Source organism: Pan paniscus, chromosome 2 (assembly GCF_029289425.2).
Source record: "Pan paniscus chromosome 2, NHGRI_mPanPan1-v2.0_pri, whole genome shotgun sequence".
Classification (NCBI taxonomy): domain Eukaryota; kingdom Metazoa; phylum Chordata; class Mammalia; order Primates; family Hominidae; genus Pan; species Pan paniscus.
In genome coordinates this window covers 91,739,759-91,752,433 of record NC_085926.1, presented here as the reverse complement: position 1 = coordinate 91,752,433, position 12,675 = coordinate 91,739,759, and the positions used below count along the sequence as shown (strand labels likewise).

Sequence of the window (12,675 nt, the reverse complement as noted above, 5' to 3'; positions counted from 1 at the left end):
CCACTTCAAGCAGGGGTGATGCCAGTCTGATTCAGCAGGGAATTTTGGAATGTAAGTTACAAGGCACTCTTTGTCCTGACAAAGGCAAGGGAACTGGGCTTTCATACTCCCACACCAATGAGTCATTAGCTTGTGACCATCTTAGGAGGCATGGTGGTTGCAAATTCCAAGCATTTCCTGTTCTCTGCTTATGCTGGCAGAGATGCTTCACTAGCTCAAGGCCCTTCTTCAAAGAGGATGGCTGGAGTGGCATCCAGAACTGTGGCAGAATAAATTTTTTTTATGCCACGAAGTTTGTGGTAATGTGTTACAGTCGCCATGGGAATCACACAGCGACCATGCCTTTTTATTAAAGAATCAGCAGGCAAAAAACTGCTTTCTCAAATTGCTCACAACTTTCTAAATGCTTCATCTCAAATTCTATACCAAATTCCATCATGATTTTTAGATCTTTTTTTAAATATTAATAAATTTTTAGAACGTGTCATCCTTGCACAGGGGCCACACTAATCTCTGTATCATTCTAATTTTAGTATATGCACTGCCGAGGCAAACACTAAATCATTCTTTGAGTAGCACTATACACTATATCTACAGAATGCATACCCTTTTTTTGCGTAAACTATCTCAAATGAGTTTCTGTACTTGCAGTCAAAAGAATATTGACTAAGATTGCTTCCATTCTTCCTTCTCCCTAGAAAACAGACTTGTATTTATGAAGCTGACCAGTGCTCCTTCCTTGATGTTGCCTGTAGCTAGATCTTCTGGTTGTCCATCATATCTTCATGAGGGTTAAAAATTTAGGACACTTTCATTTGTAGCCCTATCATAAGCAACTTCCAAGACACTCGTGTTGAACCACATGTAATAATGGTGACTAAATTCAATTTTTCCTGGATTGGCAGGCAATTAAATAATGTGTAGACTGGTCTTAATCGTGGACCTATCTCTTTTCATTATTAAGTCTTTTAAGAGTGTCAAAATTTGGCTAGGTTTCTACCTGTTTTAATATGTCTATTTACTGAGTTTGTTTTGTTTTCCATAATAGAAACTCATAACCAAAAAAAGTGCATATCTAATCTTTAGATTGGATAATCTTCATTTCTACTCAATACATTTTTTCTTTCTTCATTAAAATATTTACTTATTAGTTCATTTCTTTTTCTCTCATATACAAATATCTTTCTTTCCTACTAAAGGTCATGAGAGAAAAGTTATTTTATATGACCATTATAAACTCATGAACATGCAGGAAGTCACTGTATTAAATGGAAGAAAGTTATAAAATTAGTGATAATTTAAGACCAAAATTTAGACTGATAGTTACGTTTAGGCTGATTTTATAGTTGTTGATAACTTTTTATGTTTCATCTAATAAGAAATTTGTGGTGAGTGTTCAGTAAAAAAGGGAAAGAAGGAAAGTAAATTAGGATTTTGTCTCATAAAATTTGTTGGTGTATTTAAATCTTACATGCTGAGATAATATTTTGAAAGGCATTTGGCATTTCTTGAAACAATACATAAAGATATGAGAGTTGAAATGATATTTCTCTCTCTAAAACTATCAGTTGAAGGCAGAAAATTCATCAGCTCATCTGATACTTTCTAAGGTGAAAGAAGTCATTAATAGAATTATGCTTCCCTGTAGTTCTTGCTATATTTAAATGTTGAAAAGGTTTTATTTCTGGAAAACAATTTAAGGGCTTTACAATATAAGAACTTTTGTATTTAAATCCAGAATCACTCTTTTATCAAATTGAGCTTTTGATTTTCATGTTCTGACTGGAAGAAAGATTTTAATTTATAAGATATGAATCCATTAAATAATTTCATCATGATTACGATTTGAATGATTACACCCACCCTCAGTATTAGCGATGATACTAAAAATTAAGTAGAAGGGAGTTGGACCTCATTTGATTTTGTACTCTTGAAGACAGATGAAATTATCTAAACGAGAAAAGTATGATTTTGTGCTGTGTGTTTAACGTTTCCAATTTAAATTGCTTTGACTTCCCCTGTATCTGCACTTATATTTGTCCATTTATGCACACAACTTTTTTTAGTTGCATTAAAAAGGCACTACAGTTATAAAATATCATTTTAACTGTAACTTGTGATTTTGGAAAAAGTTATATAAATAACACAACTTCGAACTTTTGATAGATCTTCTATATGAAATATCCAGAATATTAAACAGGAAATAAGAAATATTATTTGCTCCCTGTGGTTTTATCAGCTAGAATGACTTGGTTCTGACTTCAAACACACACTGCCTGGGTCCTCTGGTAAATAAAAGTGCTTGGGTTTACATCTATGGTATATTCCAGCTAACTCTTTTGCTAAGCTCTTTTTGGCAAGATGAAGGCTATCAGCATGAACCAAAACAAATAGCACAGTCTTTTTTTTTTCCTTGACTTTTCATACCATTTCAAATAAGCTGATGTGTGCTTGATTGACCACACGATGGCAGTACATGAATGTCTTATAAATGAAAGCAAAGTAAAATGACTCTTCAGACTGCGCAATGACCGAAAGTATCCTCTTAAAACACGAATGTGGCCGGTCCTGGTGGCTCATGCCTGTAATCCCAGCAATTTGGGAGGCCGAAGCGGGCGGATCACGAGGCCGGGAGTTCGAAATCATCCTGGCCAATTTGGTGAAACCCCCGTCTCTACTAAAAATACAAAAATTAGCGCCGAGTATGGTGGCGGGTGCTTGTAATCCGAGCTACTTGGGAGCCTGCGGCAGGAGAATTGGTTGAACTCAGGAGGCGGAGGTTTCAGTGAGCCTAGATCCTGCCACTGCACTCCAGCCTGGGTGACAAAGCAGGACTCCGTCTCGAAAAATAAATAAATAAATAAATAAATAAATAAATAAACAAACCCCACGAATGCGTCCCTATTCCATGGAACATCTTTCGTATTGAAAATATTGTCAATTTATGTCCTTAATATTGAGATTTTCCCTTTCACCACAGACTGATAGAATTGTTACTATTCAGTGAAAGCAGGTATATGTTAAAGACATTGCTTTGGCTTTATTTTAATTGAAAGAATGGCCAGGCATATATTATAATCAGTAGGCATAAAGTAGCATTAACCCCTCACTAACTTATACAGCTCTTGCAAAAATAATAATTTCTATAGTGTTTTTCCACTCTATTATTAATGCTCAAGACATCCTTCAGAGGTTACTAATAAACTAAATAACTATTTTAATGATGAAAAATGTAACCTAGATATTAAAATTTCAAGACAAGTGGAAAATCATGGGAGTTATCGTTTAGAAGGGGACAGTTTTCAGGTCAGTGGTTGTACTCCTATCAACCAAAGTGAAATAAAATCAATAGATAGGAGTATGCATATTTTAAAAGAGAAATGAGGCAACAGAAAGTAAATAAGATGTATTTGATTATTTATAAAAGAGTTAAATCTTGTAATCTATATTGTACTCATGACATGTAGGGACAGAAAACATTTATTCTTATTATTTGTACATTTTTCATGGCACCTTATTTCTTTTTATTGTTGTGTTTTCAAGCAGCTTGTTCAAGTTTTCAAAAATGCTTCAGTTAGTTCTGCCTGTGACAGGTATTCATACTGTCCAAGAATTCATTCTATGGGGAAAATATTTCTACCAGTTTTTTGAGGTTTCCCTTTGAATAATAGAAATTCCAAATATCTATATAATCTAAGTACACCATCTTGCTCTTCTACATTACTTTTGCTTATCTTAAACATACCCAAGCCGAGTTGCATATCCTGTCTTCATTGTTTGACCCTACTTGACATTATGTGTTTCCTGAGCCTTTTTGGGAAAATCAGTTATTGATACAAATTCCTGTAGTTACAAAAAAATCTTCTGGCATTTGAAAACTAAGAGAATGGACTATCGATCTGTTTCCCTTTACTACCTTACTTGTATGCATAAACTATACCGTATGCAGAATCACAGAGCTTGTCTATTGAAATAAGGAAATGTTGTCTATTCTAATTTTATCTTTGGATTAGTCTGTTCTCTGTTGTTTAGATTGCTCCCTTAAATCACTTGTGTGTGCAAAAAGTAAAAGCTACAGAGAAAGGACTCATAGAAAATTGTACCCTTCCTCTTATCTCCTTTCTCTGCCTCATTCAACCTTTCATTTCCTTTTCTCTCTCCTCTCTTCTCCCTTTTTCTTAAATTGGAATTCTAGTTTCTCAAAGACAGATGAGAATTATAGGAAATACAGGAGGAAATGCGCTATTATCAAATTACAACCTCAAGGGATACAGTAATAAACATCAATCTGAAGTTATTTGGGAATAGATTGCATGGTTATTATAGACACATGCAAACTGTATGTAAATAAACTTGTGACCCACTTACATATTGATCTTGGAAGTCATACCTCACTTCTTAAATGCTGCTTAGTCTGACTATCCTGAAATTTCTCTATCATCAGCATGAAAGATTATCCCCATTAAAAATAATATCAATATTTTCATTTCAATAGCTTTAAATATGGAGCCAAAATAAGCATATGTGAACTGTTGCTTCATCCTGTCATCCTCATCTATTTGGTCATGATAATTACACCACTATAACCAGCTTGAATTTTCTTTTAGTTCTAATTCTAAAATGATCCATGTTACTATGATGAATATGTGTTTTTATGGAGCTGGCTCCATTTCCTCATCCTTAGGATTGGGTGATTGTGTTTCCTCTCAGGATGAATTAGAGTAGTATATTTGAGATTATATTTCATTAGTTTTACTGCTGCTTGTTAAAGGTTTATTATCCTCTCTGTTTTATACTTCAGGCTGGCAACACTTGCCAGCAGTTCTAAGTGACTTGACATATATGAATCATAAGTTTGTGGCCGAAGAACATGCTGTCTGCAAATATAATGGTGACTTAGAAGTGATATTTTATAATGCTATTAAACATATGCATACACAAAACAGCTATCTAGAATTAAGGAACTTTATTTCAAACTTTCTCTCATATCAGTTCAAGTTTGCAGCATTTCCCATAAGTGGTATATAATATGCTTTAAATAGGAATTCATTCATTCGGAATGATTTCATTTATTTCATGTAAGTGTTATCTACTATGTAGTTAGAATTCAATAATGTCTTTAAAGCAATCTAGCACTTGGGTAAAATCTGAAGCCACTTTGTGTTACTTAGGTTGATGTCTCTTTACTTAGCTGAATAAACAGTTAAGTAGATATAACGAAGAGTTGCATGTCACATAATTGAAGTAGTGCTAGACAGGTTGATGGCTGAACAGAAAGTATGTGTTCTACTATAGATACAATCCCCATTCCTCTGAACTCACTATCTTGTGTAGTACTCCCTAATACATTTATAGCAATTATTAAAATGTGTGCAATTATTATCATAGGGAACATTATTCAAATAAACTACCTGAAATTGGACTTTTTCTAAAGAGTAAATTTGTAAGCAAATCTTTGTTTTTCAAAAATGCATTGTTTTAGTTTTCCAGTAAAGGGAATATTAGCTGCAACCTCTTCCAATAATGTAGTCTCTTGAAAAATGATTCATTTATGAATATTTATTAAAGTCCCATTATGTACCAAAGGATATCTTGAATTTTTTAAAAACACATTGTCATTTTCATATTATTAAACTTCACATAATTGAAACTAGTAAATGATAAGAAAATCTATGGTTAGCTTAATGTTCAATTAACAATAACCTAAAATTTATGGAACATTTTAGAAAAAAAGAAGTGTAATCTATATTTTTTTATTTTTTAAATCATTTTATTTTATTATTATACTTTAAGTTTTAGGGTACATGTGCACAACGTGCAGGTTTGTTACATATGTATACATGTGCCATGTTGGTGTGCTGCACCCATTAACTCGTCATTTAGCATTAGGTATATCTCCTAATGCTATCCCTCGCCGCTGCCACCACCCCACAACTGTCCCCAGAGTGTGATGTTCCCCTTCCTGTGTCCATGTGTTCTCATTGTTCAATTCCCATCTATGAATGAGAACATGCAGTGTTTGGATTTGTGTCCTTGTGATAGTTTGCTGAGAATGATGGTTTCCAGTTTCATCCATGTCCCTACAAAGGACATGAACTCATCATTTTTTATGGCTGCACAGTATTCCATGGTGTATATATGCCACATTTTCTTAATCCAGTCTATCATTCTTGGACATTTGAGTTGGTTCCAAGTCTTTGCTATTGTGAATAGTGTCACAATAAACATATGTGTGCATGTGTCTTTATAGCAGCATGATTTATAATCCTTTGGGTATATACCCAGTAATGGGATGGCTGGGTCAAATGGTATTTCTAGTTCTAGATCCCTGAGGAATCGCCACACCGACTTCCACCATGGTTGAACTAGTTTACACTCCCACCAACAGTGTAAAAGTGTTCCTATTTCTCCACATCCTCTCCAGCACCTGTTGTTTCCTGACTTTTTAATGATCACCATTTTAACTGGTGTGAGATGGTATCTCATTGTGATTTTGATTTGCATTTCTCTGAGGGCCAGTGATGATGAGCATTTTTTCCTGTGTTTTTTGGCTGCATAAATGTCTTCTTTTGAGAAGTGTCTGTCATATCCTTTGCCCACTTTTTGATGGGGTCATTTGTTTTTTTCTTGTAAATTTGTTTGAGATCACTGTAGATTCTGGATATTAGCCCTTTGTCAGATGAGTAGGTTGCAAAAATTTTCTCCCATTCTCTAGGTTGCCTGTTCACTCTGATGTTAGTTTCTTTTGCTGTGCAGAAACTCTTTAGATTAATTAGATCCCATTTGTCAATTTTGGCTTTTGTTGCCATTGCTTTTGGTGTTTTAGACATGAAGTCCTTGCCCATGCCTATGTCCTGAATGGTATTGCCTAGGTTTTCTTCTAGGGTTTTTATGGTTTTAGGTCTAACATGTAAGTCTTTAATCCATCTTGAATTAATTTTTGTATAAGGTGTAAGGAAGGGATCCAGTTTCAGCTTTCTACTTATGGCTAGCCAGTTTTCCCAGCACCATTTATTAAATAGGGACTCCTTTGCCCATTTCTTGTTTTTGTCAGGTTTGTCAAAGGTCAGAGAGTTGTAGATATGTGGCATTATTTCTGAGGGCTCTGTTCTGTTCCATTGATCTATATCTCTGTTTTGGTACCAGGACCATGATATTTTGGTTACTGTAGCCTTGTAGTATAGTTTGAAGACAGGTAGCATGATGCCTCCAGCTTTGTTCTTTTGGCTTAGGATTGACTTGGCGATTCGGACTCTTTTTTGGTTCCATATGAACTTTAAAGTAGTTATTTCCAATTCTGTGAAGAAAGTCATTGGTAGCTTGATGGGGATGGCAATGAATCTGTAAAATACCTTGGGCAGCATGGCCATTTTCACGATATTGATTCTTCCTACCCATGAGCATGGAATATTCTTCCATTTGTTTGCATCCTCTTTTATTTCATTGAGCAGTGGTTTGTAGTTCTCCTTGAAGAGCTCCTTCATATCCCTTGTAAGTTGGATTCCTAGGTATTTTATTCTCTTTGAAGCAATTGTGAATGAAAGTTCACTCATGATTTGACTCTCTGTTTGTCTGTTATTGGTGTATAAGAATGCTTGTGATTTTTGTACATTGATTTTGTATCCTGAGACTTTGCTGAAGTTGCTTATCAGCTTAAGGAGATTTTGGGCTGAGACGATAGGGTTTTCTAGATATACAACCATGTCATCTGCAAACAGGGACAATTTGTCTTCCTCTTTTCCTAATTGAATGCCCTTTATTTCCGTCTCCTGCCTGATTGCCCTGGCCAGAACTTCCAACACTATGTTGAATAGGAGTGGTGAGAGAGGGCATCCCTGTCTTGTGCCAGTTTTCAAAGGGAACGCTTCCGGTGTTTGTCCATTCAGTATGATATTGGCGGTGGGTTTGTCATAGATAGCTGTTATTATTTTCAGATACGTACCATCAATACCTAATTTATTGAGAGTTTTTATCATGAAGCGTTGTTGAATTTTGTCAAAGGCCTTTTCTGCATCTATTGAGATAATCATGTGGTTTTTGTCTTTGGTTCTGTTTATATGCTGGATTACATTTATTGATTTGCATATATTGAACCAGCCTTGCATCCCCCCTGGGATGAAGCCCACTTGATCATGGTGGATAAGTTTTTGATGTGCTGCTGGATTCGGTTTGCCAGTATTTTATTAAGGATTTTTACATCAATGTTCATCAAGGATATTGGCATATAATTCTCTTTTTTTGTCATGTCTCTGCCAGGCTTTGGTATCAGGATGATGCTGGCTTCATAAAATGAGTTAGGGAGGATTCCCTCTTTTTCTACTGATTGGGATAGTTTCAGAAGGAATGGTACCAGCTCCTCCTTGTACCTCTGGTAGAATTTGGCTGTGAATCCATCTGGTCCTGGACTTTTTTTGGTTGGTAAGCTATTAATTATTGCCTCAATTTCAGAGCCTGTTATTGGTCTATTCAGAGATTCAACTTCTTCCTGGTTTAGTCTTGGGAAGATGTATGTGTCAAAGAATTTATCCATTTCTTCTAGATTTTCTAGTTTATTTGCGTAAAGGTGTTTATAGTATTCTCTGATGGTAGTTTGTATTTCTGTGGGATCGGTGGTGATATCCCCTTTGTCACTTTTTATTGCGTCTATTTGATTCTTCTCACTTTTCTTCTTTTTTAGTCTTGCTAGTGGTCTATCAATTTTGTTGATCTTTTCAAAAAACCAGCTCCTGGACTCATTAATTTTTTGAAGGGTTTTTTTTTGTCTCCATTTCCTTCAGTTCTGCTCTGATCTTAGTTATTTCTTGCCTTCTGCTGGCTTTAGAATGTGTTTCCTCTCATTTCTCTAGTTCTTTTAATTGCGATGTTAGGGTGTCAATTAGATCTTTCGTGCTTTCTCTTGTGGGCATTTAGTGCTATAAATTTCCCTCTACACACTGCTTTGAATGTGTCCCAGAGATTCTGGTATGTTGTGTCTTTGTTTTCGTTGGTTTCAAAGAACATCTTTATTTCTGCCTTCATTTCGTTGTGTACCCAGTAGTCATTCAGGAGCAGGTTGTTCAGTTTCCTTGTAGTTGAGCAGTTTTGAGTGAGTTCCTTAATCCTGAGTTCTAGTTTGATTGCACTGTGGTCTGAGAGACAGTCTGTTACAATTTCTGTCCTTTTACATTTGCTGAGGAGTGCTTTACTTCCAGCTATGTGGTCAATTTTGGAATAGGTGTGATGTGGTGCTGAAAAGAATGTATATTCTTTTGATTTGGGGTGGAGAGTTCTGTAGATGTCTATTAGTTCCACTTGGTGCAGAGCTGAGTTTAATTCCTGGATATCCTTCTTAACTTTCTGTCTGGTTGATCTGCCTAATGTTGACAGTGGGGTGTTAAAGTCTCCCATTATTATTGTGTGGGAGTCTAAGTCTCTTTATAGGTCACTAAGGACTTGCTTTATCTGGGTGCTCCTATATTGGGTGCATACATATTTAGGATAGTTAGTTCTTCTTGTTGAATTGATCCCTTTACCATTATGTAATGGCCTTCTTTGTCTCTTTTGATCTGTGTTGGTTTAAAGTCTGTTTTATCAGAGACTAGGATTGCAACCCCTGCCTTTTTTTGTTTTCCATTTGCTTGGTAGATCTTCCTCCATCCCTTTATTTTAAGCCTATATGTGTCTCTGCACATGAGATGGGTTTCCTGAAAACAGCACACTGATGGGTGTTGACTCTTTATCCAATTTGCCAGTCTGTGTCTTTTAATTGGAGCTTTTAGCCCATTTATATTTAAGGTTAGTATTGTTATGTGTGAATTTGATCCTGTCATTATGATGTTAGCTGGTTATTTTGCTCGTTAGTTGATGCAGTTTCTTCCTAGCCTTGATGGTCTTTATAATTTGGTATGTTTTTGCAGTGGCTGGTACCGGTTTTTCCTTTCCATGTTTAGTGCTTTCTTCAGGAGCTCTTTTAGGGCAGGCCTGGAGGTGACAAAATCTCTCAGCATTTGTTTGTCTGTAAAGTATTTTATTTCTCCTTCACTTATGAATCTTAGTTTGGCTGGATATGAAATTCTGGGTTGAAAATTCTTTTCTTTAAGAATGTTGAATATTGGCCCCAATTATCTTCTGGCTTGTAGAGTTTCTGTCGAGAGATCAGCTGTTAGTTTGATGGGCTTCCCTTTGTGGGTAACCTGACCTTTCTCTCTGGCTGCCCTTAACATTTTTTCCTTCATTTCAACTTTGGTGAATCTGACAATTATGTGTCTTGGAGTTGCTCTTCTTGAGGAATATCTTTGTGGCATTCTCTGTATTTCCTGAATTTGAATGTTGGCCTGCCTTGCTAGATTGGAGAAGTTCTCCTGGATAATATCCTGCAGAGTGTTTTCCAATTGGTTCCATTCTCCCCGTCACTTTCAGGTACACCAATCAGACATAGATTTGGTCTTTTCACATAGTCCCATATTTCTTGGAGGCTTTGTTTGTTTCTTTTTATTCTTTTTTCTCTAAACTTCTCTTCATGCTTCATTTCATTCATTTTGTCTTCCATCACTGATACCCTTTCTTCCAGTTGATTGCATTGGCTACTGAGGTTTGTGCATTCGTCATGTAGTTCTCATGCAGTTGTTTTCAGCTCCATCAGGTTCTTTAAGGACTTCTCTGCATTGGTCATTCTAGTTATCCATTCATCTAACTTTTTTTCAAAGTTTTTAACTTCTTTGCCATTGGTTTGAACTTCCTCCTTTAGCTTGGAATAGTTTGATCTTCTGAAGCCTTGTTCTCTCAACTCATCAAAGTCATTCTCCGTCCAGCTTTGCTCCATTGCTGGTGAGAAGCTGCGTTCCTTTGGAGGAGGAGAGGTACTCTGATTTTTAGAGTTTCCAGTTTTTCTGCTCTGTTTTTTCCCCATCTTTGTGGTTTTATCTACCTTTGGTCTTTGATGATGGTGACGTACAGATGGGTTTTTGGTGTGGATGTCCTTTCTGTTTGTTAGTTTTCCTTCTAACAGTCAGGACCCTCAGCTGCAGGTCTGTTGGAGTTTGCTGGAGGTCCACTCCAGACCCCGTTTTCCTGGGTATCAGCAGGGGTGGCTGCAGAACAGCGGATATTGGTGACCCGCAAATGCTGCTGCCTGATTTTTCCTTTGGAAGTTTTGCCTCAGATGAGTACCTGGCCGTGTGAGGTGTCAGTCTGCCCCTACTGGGGTGTGGCTCCCCATTAGGCTACTCGGGGGTCAGGGACCCACTTGAGGATGCAGTCTGCCAGTTCTCAGATCTCAAGTTGTGTGCTGGGAGATCCACTGCTCTCTTCAAAGCTGTCAGACAGGCAGTGTAATCTATATTTTTATAGGGTTGCCCTTTCTTGGTAGTATTCTAACACTTAATAAATTTTACAAATTTGTATTAATCATGAAATCTAACTTCTCCTTATCCATTAAAAGCAAAACAGTACAAAAACACAGTTTGTGTGAGAAAAAGAGGTAATCTGGAAATGTCAGCTTATGCGTTCTTGAAGCAGACAGAATTTCATGCATGCCTTTTGAGTAGCAACGCAGGGGCCACAGACCCCTGAGCACCTGGCATTGCACCGTGTCCCTGTCCCAGCATTTCTTCTAAGGGGCTGGGGAAATATCAAAGAATTTGGCACGTACAACCTTAGAGAACTCTGGAGATCTCTGTGGTTTCACATAACTGAGGAGATTTTTATTCAGTTCCCTACTGATTCAAGAGCCCAAGGGATCCTAAAAAAGAATGATCCTGATACATCATAAGAATTCGAATTGTCTTTTAAAGAGCTTGGAATTTCAGAACAAAATAAAACATAATGACAGTAAATTGTTTTGAAACTAAGCATTTACATGCGATGGGAACAAAAAAATTTAATGTGTACCCGCTTGTCCCTTCTTTTCTGCTTGCCTCTAACTGCTAAGGAGAATTCTTTCCTTTCCTATATTACATTCATGCTAATTTGGGCCAATGAATAAAAACAACCTGAAAAGGAAAAAGTAGGGTATTTACTTTGGGAAAAGAGAAAAATAATGGGATTGAAGGAAAATAACAGAGGAAGGAAAGGCAAAAGCCCACATGGGGTGTTCGGGCTGAGTAGAGTGCTCAGTTGGGAGCTACGAGTAGCAGAGAGGGGGCCAGCCATGGTGGCTCATGCCTGTAATCCCAGCACTTTGGGAGGCTGAGGTGGGCAGATCACGAGGTCAGCAGATACAGACTATCCTGGCTAAAACGGTGAAACCCCGTCTCCACTAAAAATACCAAAAAAAAAAAAAAAAAATTAGTTGGGTGTTGTGCCAGGCACCTGTAGTCCCATCTACTCAGGAGGCTGAGGCAAGAGAATGCCCTGAACCCGGGAGGTGGAGCTTGCAGTGAGCCGAATGACACCTCTGCACTCCAGCCTGGGTGACAGAGCAAGACTCCTCTCAAAAAAAAAAAAGTATCAGAGAGGAAGTTGCTGCTACCCATGTGGGAAACAATGAGTTACAGAGAGTGCTGTCATTTGAAATTCATGTTAAAATTTAATTGCCATTGTAACAGAATTAAGAGGTGGAAGCTTCTAGAAGAGATTATGGTGTGAGGGCTCCACTCTCATGGGTAGCATTAGGATGTGATGCCTCCATTGTCATGGGTGCCATTGGTGTCATTATAAAAGGGCGAGTTTGGCCCCATCTTGCTCTCTCTCACGGTC

At 37.1% G+C, this 12,675-nt stretch overlaps 1 pseudogene; it reads right to left on the bottom strand.

Annotated features, from left to right (window-relative positions):
• Positions 1 to 458: 458 nt before the first annotated feature.
• LOC112439402 (U6 spliceosomal RNA) lies at positions 459 to 555 on the bottom strand (annotated as a pseudogene).
• Between the last annotated feature and the right edge of the window lie 12,120 nt (positions 556 to 12,675).